This window comes from Pteropus medius, unplaced genomic scaffold (assembly GCF_902729225.1).
Source record: "Pteropus medius unplaced genomic scaffold, Ma_sr-lr_union100, whole genome shotgun sequence".
Taxonomy (NCBI): domain Eukaryota; kingdom Metazoa; phylum Chordata; class Mammalia; order Chiroptera; family Pteropodidae; genus Pteropus; species Pteropus medius.
Genome location: NW_024354502.1, coordinates 8,352,827 through 8,364,016, shown reverse-complemented (window position 1 = coordinate 8,364,016; position 11,190 = coordinate 8,352,827).

Genomic DNA, 11,190 nt, shown 5'->3' with positions numbered 1-11,190 from the left:
AGGTAATCTTAACTGTACTCATGGTATTAAGTATCCTCTATATTCGGGTAACTCCCACAGTTATTTCTCTGGCCTAATCTCTCCCTTAAACTCTAGATTCTTGTGTCCAACTGCCTACTACTTGGATGTCCAACAGACATTACACATTTCATATGTAAAAACTATATTCTTATTATTTCAAAATATGCTCCTCTCATGGCCTTCTCTATTTCTGTCTCAACTGCATTTCAGTTCTGGATTCATCCTTGACTTCTTTTTCTCTTATTCCATTTGGCAAATCCTTTGGGCTCTCACTTTTCACCTCTTCCCCTGTCACTATGCTGGTCCAATCCTTCAGGATCTTGCCTCTGAATTATTTTAATTGCCTCCACTGTTCTTCCTCCCCGTGCCGCCCCCCTCCCCTTTGATCTTGGTCTCCTACAGCCTATTCTATTCAGAGAAATCCTGCTAAAATAAAAGATCATTGCTCTCCTCTGCTCAAACCAACCGCCACCCCCATTACTTAGAATGAGTGCTTTACATGACATAGCAACCTCACTCTGCCTGCCCCTCCCACCCCCTTGCTTGCAATTAATAATTTCAAACTGTCTAAAATTCTTTTTACTCAGGTACCCAGGGCCTGATCCCTCACTTCCCTTAGGTCCTGGCTCAAAGATTATCTACGACGTGAGGTCTTCTCGATCTTATTTAAGATAGCACTATTTCCTGTCTCTGATTTATTTTTCTCCATAACCGTTGTTACCACCAGCATAGTATGTATTTCACTTTTTTGTTTATTATTTTGATAACTGATTTGCTTGTCTGTCTCATGCATTAGGAGGTGAGCTCATGTGGGCAGCAATGTTTATTTTCTTCGCTGCACTAGCCCCAGGGTCCAGAACAGTGTCTGGCACATATTAGGTACTAAATAAATGTTTGCAAAATGAACACTGAATGAGTCAAAGAAAGAAGAAAAAGGCCTAGGCTTTTCAGAAATAACTGAGTTCACAGACACAGACAAAACTATTATGTTATGGATAGAAAATAATTTGTGGACAAAACACACAAACAAAAAAACCATGTTTTTAACTCTAAAAGGTGGTCTTCTTAAGAATACATAAAACTTTCCTGATTTTGGTACGTTTATCCATTCGTCTTCATCTCGTCTTTTGTGAAACAGCAAGAAAAAAAATCTTGTTATGTAAAAGCAAACCATTGATCACACAAGACAGAGAGCAAGCTGTTAATGAGCTTTAAGTTGTTACAATGTATGTGTCAAGGTACAACTGAAGGCGCTAGCAGAGCTCGTAAATTCTATATGATTTTGAATTGACATGCTTATTTCAATGATTTGCTTGATCTCACTAAACACTTTCCCAGGGACTCAATTCATTTCAACAAGCGTTTATCGAAGGTTGTGTATACCTAGAGAGTCCTTTTTGATAAAAGAGAACTATCTAGGGAAATGAGACTGGGCTTCCTATTGTAATGTAAATGAAATTTACATTACATTCTTCTGCTCCCAACTTTTGTACAGATCTGGAAATATACTGCATAGATGGTAACCCCTTTCCGAGGGACCAAAAGCCCCCTGGGTCAACAAAAGTAAATGATGCCCAAGGAAAGACAGACACTAGTGTAAAACTGGAGCCTGAGCTGTAGGGTGATGAAAGCAGGAGGGACAGAGCTTTGGTGACAGAAATAAAAAGATCTGTGTCCCCAGCGCCAATACGTATAAACTATGTGAAATTACACATGTATTTTAACTCTCCTGAGACCCATTCCTGACGTAGGGAAATAGAGTTGAAAAAAATCTTTAGTCCTTGTGGACATATGGATTAAAGATAATGTATGTCCCACACATAGCTGATGTTCAATGATGGCAGGTATTATAAACCAGCAGAAAAAAAATGGATATAGTCCACTTATTGGCAACCCACTTAAGACCCAAAATATTTATTCTGTGATGCTTCAGAAAACTTAAGACACTTTGGCGCTCTCCCCCAACGACATCCCCGATCTCCCCACTTTTTTTTTGCCTCCTGTAAATCCTTCCACGTGTCTTGGCTACGCACATTCATGAAGAAGCAGAAGGAACCATAGTGACCTGAACGCTAAAGCCCTGCTCTGGCTCTAAGGAAACTAGACTGAGGAATAAAAGAGATACTAGCACACTTGGTGGAGACCACTGCTCGGTGGTGGTGTGACTCGCTTACAGACCAATCCTCCCACTCGTAACAACTATAGACCCTGGGAAAAAAATTCAAATCTGAGAACTCTGAAGGGTAAATAAAAGCAGGCCGATTACAGTGGGAAGTAGAAATTTGGAGCGGCAACAAGATGGGGTGGGTTTTTTTCCCCCATGGATTTGCCCCAAAGTTGGGCTTCAGTTGCAGAGTTTTCATGCAGCATGGGAAGCTTACACTGTGAGAGAAGGCCCCACCATCTTTCTGGCTGGAAGAACCAAGGGAAGCCCGGGCAACAAGAGCCAGCACTGGAGAATGAGAAGGGAAGCCCAGAGAGAGCCAGCAGTGTACTCCCCAATTCTATGTATAAAAATTTACAAAGGTTCAGGATGACCCCTTAACCATGCATATGTGGGACATATTTAAAACAACAGTACATATGTTTCCATTTTTTATAAAAGTCTATAAAATGTAAATATACCTATAATGACAGAAGTAGATCAGTGATTGCAAGGCGTGAGGAATAGAGTGGAGGGCAAAGGGCACACAGAAACTTTTGGAGGTGTTAGAAATGTTCACTATCTTGATGGTGATTACAGTTTTAGGGTAAAAACATATATGTCAAAACTATTCAAACTGTACACTTTAAATACATGCAGTTTTATTGTGCATACATTGTCCTTCGATAAGAAGTAAAACTGAAATGATAGATGTCACTTGTTTTTTAAAAAGAAGATATGGTGCCTATTCTCAAAGATTTTTATAATCTAGATATGGAGATGAGATAAAGATAAAACAGTAAAATAAAAAAAAAAATAAGGTAGAATAAGTCCAAAGTTAGAATTAAACAAAAGTTAGACAATCATTTTGAATTTTAAGCTAGTAAATCTTAAAGTCTAATTTGTGGATGAATAAGCGGGGCCTACTCGCCATTGATGATTTTGTTCATGCGAAGGTAACCAATGAATATGGTTATTAGTATTCAAAGCACAAAGCAGATCGTAGCTGTCTGCTTAAGTTTTAATTGAAACACATTTGAATATGGACGTAGAACCTCCAGCGCCTCCCCCGGAGCTTCGCACCTCTGGAACCTCTACTTCCCAACCAGCAGGACGATGATGACGGAAAGCTTTCTTCCTCACGTGCGAGGCTTAAAATAAGCCTCCAGAACTTCATAACACCCTGCATCTCAGTATTTTGGTGCAGTCACTGAAAAATGCTTCGTTTTAGGTCAGGTGTTTATTAAATTTTCATAACCGGTCTGTCACTGTGCCAAGCACTTTGAGAAAGGAGAAGATACTTGGCATGAGTCACTGTCCTTGCTTTCATCAGTACAAAACTTAACCTAGCACATATAGAACAATTAAGGAATAATAGATAATAGAATAATAAATGCCAAATGTACTTATGGTGGTTAAATTATAAATGCAATTAAAAGATGAGAGAAGAAAACACTGAAACGGAGAAAGGAGTGAAGGGTCTTCTGTCTGGAATGAGAAAGGCAGATGAGAGTGAGCGTAAGTGGGGGAGAGTCTGTTATCATTCATTTATTCAGTCGTTCAATCGATATTAAGACTCTACTGTGTCCTTGGCACTAAGCCGAATGCTAAAAATATGGCAAACAAGAATGCACAGAATCCTCACCCCACATGGTGCTCCCAGACTAACAAAAGGAACAATCATCAAATAAATGAATGTTAAAATAAAAATATAATGATTAGTGCTATGAAGAAGTAGAGCATGAAGCACTAAAACTAAAACAGGGGTCCAGTTGGGAGGGTCCAAGGCAGTGGCATCTCACCTGGGATTTAAACAAAGGGAAGACAGCCAGGGAGAGCAGGGTTGGGGGTGAGCGGATGGGTAGAGGAACAAAGAGAAGAACCTGTATGAAAAACCGGAGGAGGGCAAGAGCTCGGTGCCTTTGGAAGCTTCAAGGACAATAAGACAAAGTACAGTGCACTGGTGTAAGAGAGAGACGGGCCGAAAAAGGTAAGACATGGGCAGGACATGCGGGATGCCCCGAGGCACGTTCAAGATTCCAGATTTTATGTGCAACGTTGTGATCAACTGGTATAAAAAAAAATGCCCTGCGAGGTCAAATAAACTAGAGTAGTTACATCCATGTTCGTAAAGGCAGGCTGCCTCTTCCGTCCCTCCTCCCGCCAGCAGCCTCTCTCGGTCTCTGCTTCTCTTTGGATTCTCTTCTCCATTCCCAATCATCCTGTTCCCTCTGACTACGCCCGATTCACTCTTTGTCCCTGTTCAAAATGCTGAGAAAGGACATCTGATCAGTCCGGTTTATTACCTTCATTCCTGCTTGGGCAGAGCTGCGTGTACAAGGCCATGTTATACATCGATGGTCAGTTTATAAATTGGTTGCTTTTGGGTCACAAGACCATTCCTAATCCAATTAGCTGTGACCAGGAGTCATGTGGTACAGAAATGGCTACCTAAGACTGCCCCCAAAGTAGAAAGGGGAGTTTCTCTTAGAAAGGGCCTGAGGATGGCAAGTAACACAATTATCCGCTCAGCACAGTGAGAAATAAGGTTGTTCAAGTAGAGCAGGAGTGAAAAATGGGAGGAAGTCAGAGAAACTGAGACTTTTCATGGAGATGACTGGAATCGCGTAGAGATAAACAGACTGACATGATGAAAACGGAGTTTCAGAAAGACAGGTATGCTTAGCTTATTTTATCTTTTAAATTGAGACCAGGCATTGAGATTTGAAGGTCATAATATTGCTTTTCTTTTAACCTCTCAGATCAAATGTGATGAAATAGTTATAAAAGTCTAAAGGATGAAGGTAAAATATCAACCTTATTATTGATAAAGCTAGATTACAGAACTGGCTTAGCTTTGCCTTCCCCTTGAACTGACTTCCAGTCCCAGGCAGGGTAAGGGCAGAATCTGAGGGTACGGAGGAGAAGACAGGGTACTGTAGAAGGGCTAGCCGGAAAGTGACAGACAGACAGACAGAGACAGAGGCAGAGAGACAGAGACAGAGAGTGAGAGAGATCTGTATGTCTATATCTATCTATCTCCTGGGCCCAGTCTCGTTACCTTGGGAAGGAGAGAAAGGAGCTGTTTCTCACAACCTGTCCTTTCTGAAAATCAAGTGGCAAGTCAGTACTTTCCCCCATCATTATCTCTATTCCGAACACTCGTGATTCTTCACCCTTAATTTGTCTGCTTGGTCCTCTGCCAATACCTAAGATGCCTTCTTCTTCCTCCTCACCTGTCACTCTTCTTTCAAAAATCTGCTCAAAATTCAATCTGTATATGATGTCCCCCTAAGAGAAATGCCATGACTTATCATATCTTTATTTTTTACCCCTCAGAATGTATGTAATTTTTTTCCAATACAGCCATTCTTCACTTTACATCATCATCCTAACTCAACAAAAATGGTTGTAATGAATTTTCTCTAAAGCAATCACACATTTTTTCCTGACAAAGGACCTCACACTCTGTTTTTCAGATTAGCATCTCTCAACAGGGTGAGGTGGGAGGTAGGGGAAAGAAATAATATCAGAATACAAATGTACTAGAGAGGGCAAGGGAAAGGGGTGGGTGGGGGGAAGGAGAGAGAAGGGGTATAATTTGAAATAGGTTTCCAGGCATCATCCCATTAAATATTGAAGCAGCAGACTCTGTGTAGGTTGGGGCATGGTGGGTGTAGTCAATAATATTATTTTTGAACAAGTATTCAATCATTCTAATGTATTATAAAATCTGAAGACTATTCTTTAGGTATTAACAATAATGCAGAAGACATTTCCGTTCAGCAGTAGTCTACTAAAAGGTTTGGAAAAAAACTTCAAGAGAAGTTATAGCAGAGTAGGGTGCTAATAATTCTGGCAGGTGAATTATTTAGTAATCACTACTCACCTTGAAGTATCAGTAATTGCAAAGTACTTAAAATAAGTTTCTACTAGTTTGTTTGATGACTATAAAACGTGAAAAGGAGGAGTGGAAAATTTAATTTTGGCACAACAAAGGAACATCCATCACTGGAACGTGGTTGTGAGATGATAAACCACAAACAAATATAGTTTGACTCCTTTCATCCCAAACCATGTTTGTTTAATTAAAGCCTTGTGCCCTCATTAATGATGTTTATAAATATCTCCTGACCTTGGCTAAGTGTTTCTGAATACCGGTCTTTGGCTGGCAATGATACTTATGGAAAGGAGACATTAGGTGCTTAAATGGTCCAAAGCAGTCAATCAGGGCATACAAAGTCTCTAAACGTCGGGGAGGAACCATTCTTGAGCATGAAGTTATGGTTTAATTCATGCATTTCCTAAAAATGGAATTCTAAGCGAGCATTTGTGAAGCAAAAGAAACCTTTACTAATGAACCTCCAGGGACCAGTTAGCACAGTTTGTTAAACTGGAATACTAATTAGGTGTAAGAATAGCCTAAATCAGCCTAAATGCTTGTTAGTTTGACCAATTATAGGTGCCCAATAAGTGTTTGTTTAAATTCAATAATTCTGTGTCCAGAGGGACTATTCTGAACACGAGTGGTTAAACTGAAAAATATAGGCTATTAGTCATGAATAAATTGTGCATAAAATGGAGCATTTCAATACAACTACTGGAAGGCCAAGGTCAAGGCAGCGGTGGTTTATGCATACCCCTTCCCTTCGCTAGATCCCACGCAGTGGTATTTCCACAGGTACCTGGAGGAGTTTAAAGCTTTCCCACGGCATGTGTGCTACAATGAAAAGCCAAGAGGCTTCGAGTGAAATGCCTGTGTTACAAGCCAGTCCCCGACCACCAATTTAAAGACAAAGCAAGTCTGGTACCCATTGTGCTCACTTGAGGGGAGTCTTCATTCCATTATGCCCCATTATATCTTTCTGTAATCTACATGTTTTCCTTTCCTACCCCCAAAGACCACTGCATTCTACTCGGCGTGTCCCCAAATATTGATTTTTAGGTTTAGACTAACAACAGCTGCAGCCTGCAGCCTTTGATTCAACCACCACACTGTCCGGACTCCACAAAAACCTCCCAGAATTGTTCACATGTCTCCTAGGTGCTAGAAAATGCAAAGGCCAGCACTTTCCATGACAACAGAAACAAAGCGGCTCCAATCCTGCAATTACACAGTAGCCTGGGGCGCTGCTGGGGGTTGGGGGCAAGTTGAGAGGGATTCCAGTTTGCCTTTTGGGTCATTGAAAGCAGAGGTGGTGAGTCATTAGTTAAGAGAAACTACTCTGGTATTGAAAGGAACCACATGTAGCTCAGGGCAAATTCCAAATTTGCCACTTCAGCAGTATTAGCTCAGCTACATGTGACAGAAAATCCCCAAATAAGAGCTTATTTGAGCTGCAGCGGTGACATCCGTATCCCAGCTAGTTGGAAGAAGGAACTGCCAGGCCCTCTTCATTTTTTCTTTTTTCTCCCAGCTTTATTGCAATATAATTAGTATAATTAGTATACCGAAAACTGCATATAATTAAGATATAGAATTTGGAGGTTTTGGACATATGTATATACTCGTTTTACCAACACAACAATCAAGGTAATAAACACATTCGCCATCTCCAAATTTCCTTGTGTCCCTTTGCATGTGTGTGTTAAGAACACTTAGGATAAGATCAACCCTCTTAACAAGTTGTTAAGTATACAGTACCTGACTGTTAAATATGGGCACTGTGCTGTACAGCAGAAGTCTGGAACTTTCTCATTTTGTGTAACTGCAATTTGCACCTAGTGAACACCCACTCCCACGTCACCCTCCCTTATTCCTTTGCTAACCACCATTCTGTTGTCTACTTCTACGCATCTGACTATTTTAATGCCCCACATAAGAGAAACCATGCAGTATCTGACCTTCCGTAATTGACTTATTTCACTTAGCACGTCTTCCAGGTTCATCTGTGTTGTTGCAAAAGGTAGGATTCTCGTGTGTGTGTGTGTGTGTGTGTGTGTGTGTGTGTGTGTAGAGGCTACAGCAGCAAGGCATACAAGCGCACGCGTGCAGTAATACTCCTTCCCCATTGGAAGTTTCTTTTTCCACGGTTTCAGTTATCCACAGTCAACCTCAGTCCAAAAATACTGAATGGAAAATTCCAGAAATAAACAATTCATGAGTTTTCAATTGAGCACCATTCTGAATGGCATGATGAAATCCTGTGTTATCCAACTCTGTCCCACTCGGTCGTGAATAATCCCTTTGTCCAGTGTATTCATGCTGTACACGCCACCCCTGCTGGTCATTTAGTAGCTGTCTTGGTTATCAGATCAACTGTCACAGTGTCAGCGTATGTGTTCAAGTAGCCCTTATTTTACTTAGTAATGGCCCCAAAGTGCAAGAGTAGTGATGCTGGCAATTTGGATATGACAAACAGAAGCCCGAGAGTGCTCCCTTTTAGTAAAAAGGTGAAAATTCTCAACCTAACATGGAAAGAAAAAAGAATCGTATGCTGAGGTGGCTAAGATCTACGTAAGAACAAATCTTCTATCCATGAAATTGCCTAATTTATAAATTAAACTTATCATAAGTATGTATGTGTAAGAAGAAACAGTATTTAGAGGGTTCAGTACTACCCATGGTTTCAGGCATCCACTGAGGGTCTTGGCACGTGCCCCACAGGTACGTATGGATGCTACATTTTCTTTATCCATTCATCTACTGATGGATATTTAAATTGTTTCCATATCTTGATTATTGTAAGTAATGCTGTGATGAACATGGGAGTGCAGACACCTCCCTGAAATCCCGATTTGAATTCTTGTGAATGTATACTCAGAAGTGAAATTGCTGGGTCATATTTTTAATCTTTTGAGCACTACCCATACTCTTTTCCATAGTGGCTGCATCATTTGGCATTCTCTCCAGTGGTACACAAGTCTCCCTTTTCTCCACCTCATCACCAATACTTGTTATCTCTTGTCTTTCATAATAACCATTCTAACAGGCATGTGGTGATATCTTGTTGTAGTTTTCCTTTGTATTTCCCTGATGACTAGCGATATTGAACATTTTTTTCATGTACCTGTTGGCTATTTGAATATCTTCTTTGGAAAAAATGTCTATTCTGGTCCTCTGCCCATTTTTTAAATTGAATCCTTCGTCTTTTTTGCTAATAAGTTGTATGAGCTCCCCACATATTTTGGATAGTAATCCCTCATCTAATCCCTTATCTAATATTGCAAATATTTTCTCCCATTCCATAGACTGTCTCTTCATTTTGTTGATAGTTTCTTTTGTTTATAGAAGGCCCCGTCTTTTAAAGACAATCACTAATAACCTCACATGTCATTCAAACTTATAGCCCATTGGCTAGAACCTAGTGAAGTGGGCTTGCCAACACGCAAGGAAGGCTGAGACATATTGCCTTTACCCTGGGTGCCCTGCTAAACACCAGCTGGTCCACCGCTAAGGAAGAAGGCAGAGCCAACACTGGACAGAAACTGTAGTCTCTGTTTCACTCCCCCACTGCATATGAAACTTTAGGCAAGAATTTTCTGATGAATATTCTTCTTATTAAAATCAAAATAATGCCTCCTTTGTGTGGATTGTTCTAACCTCTCAGCACTGAGACTGTTCACCATGAACTCCTTCCTGAAACAATCTATGCTTCCTGTGACTTCCACAGCATGAAACTGTCCAGATTTTCCTCCAACCTCTCTAGCTATTATTACTTTTTGTTGTTATTGTTGCCTCCTCTTTTTCTTTCTGTCCCTAGTGTTCCTATCTGTCCTTGAGCAACAACTCCATTCCTCACTTTACCCATTCTTCTTACTGTTACACGTGGCGAAAGGAGGTATAGAACATATCTACTGAATACTTACTATATGCTAAGGAATATAAGCAGTTTACCCACAGACTATCACTTAATTCTCTTGACAACCACAAAGGTAGATACCATGGTTATTCCCATTTTACATGGAGATTGATGTGATTTTTCCACAGTGGGGCAGCGCCAGGTTTAGATTTTTACTCCAGAACATCTGAATTTACAGTTTTTGAGCTTACCACTATACCACCCCCACATCCCCCCTACCCGCCTCCTACAAAGAAACACATCGAGCCCCACGCATATACTCAGTTGCTTACTGGACAGCTCTATTTGGCTATCTCATAAGCATTTCAAACTCAAGATGCCCCAGAGTAAACTCACTGGTCTTTCAACAATTATTTATTGATTACTTGCAAGAGGCTACAAGTCCAGAAATGAAGCAAACTATAGAATCTCAGAAGAGCCCTCGGTTTACATCTAGCAAGAAAATGGCAGACATCAGTCCTAAAACCACAAGAAACTAAACTCTGCTAACAATCTGAAGGAGCAGAAAACATATTCTCCCCCAGAGTCTCTAGAAAAGAGCACGGCTTTTGCCAACACCTTGTGCTAGCCTGGCAAGATCTTAACCAGACTTCTGACCTGCAGAATTATAAGCTGAGAGATTTGCATTATTTTAAGCCACTAAATTCTGGTAATTTGTTATGGCAGCAATAGAAAACTAATGCAGACTATTTTAGGTAGGGTGGTTGGGAGAAACTACTCTAAGGAGAGACCTAGAGAAATATCTGAAGGAAGAGCTTCCCCAGCCAAAAGGAATGACCCTGAAATGAGAGGAGCCTGGAATGTATGGGGAGCAGCAAGGAAGCCAATGTGGCCGAAGCAAGGAGAGGGCAGCGGAAGCTGCCAACACCTTGCTCTTAGTTCCGTAAGATTCATTTCAGATTTCTGACTTATAGAACTGTTAAGATAATAAACTTGTATTGTTTTAAGTCATTAAGTTTGTGGTAATGTTAGAGCAGCACTAGGAAGTTAATAAAAGTCATAATGTCACTGAACTGTTTTTTCTTCAGTGGAACCCATCTTGGTAAATGGCATAAACAGTAGCTATTTGTTCAAGGCAGAAATATGTGCCACCTTTAATTTCTTCTTCTCCTTAATGCTCTCAAGCCAGTCAACATATCATTCTCTAAATTCTACCTACTAAATATTTATTTAAAGTTACCCACTGTACTATTTCTCTGTTACAAATCGTCATCATCACCATCA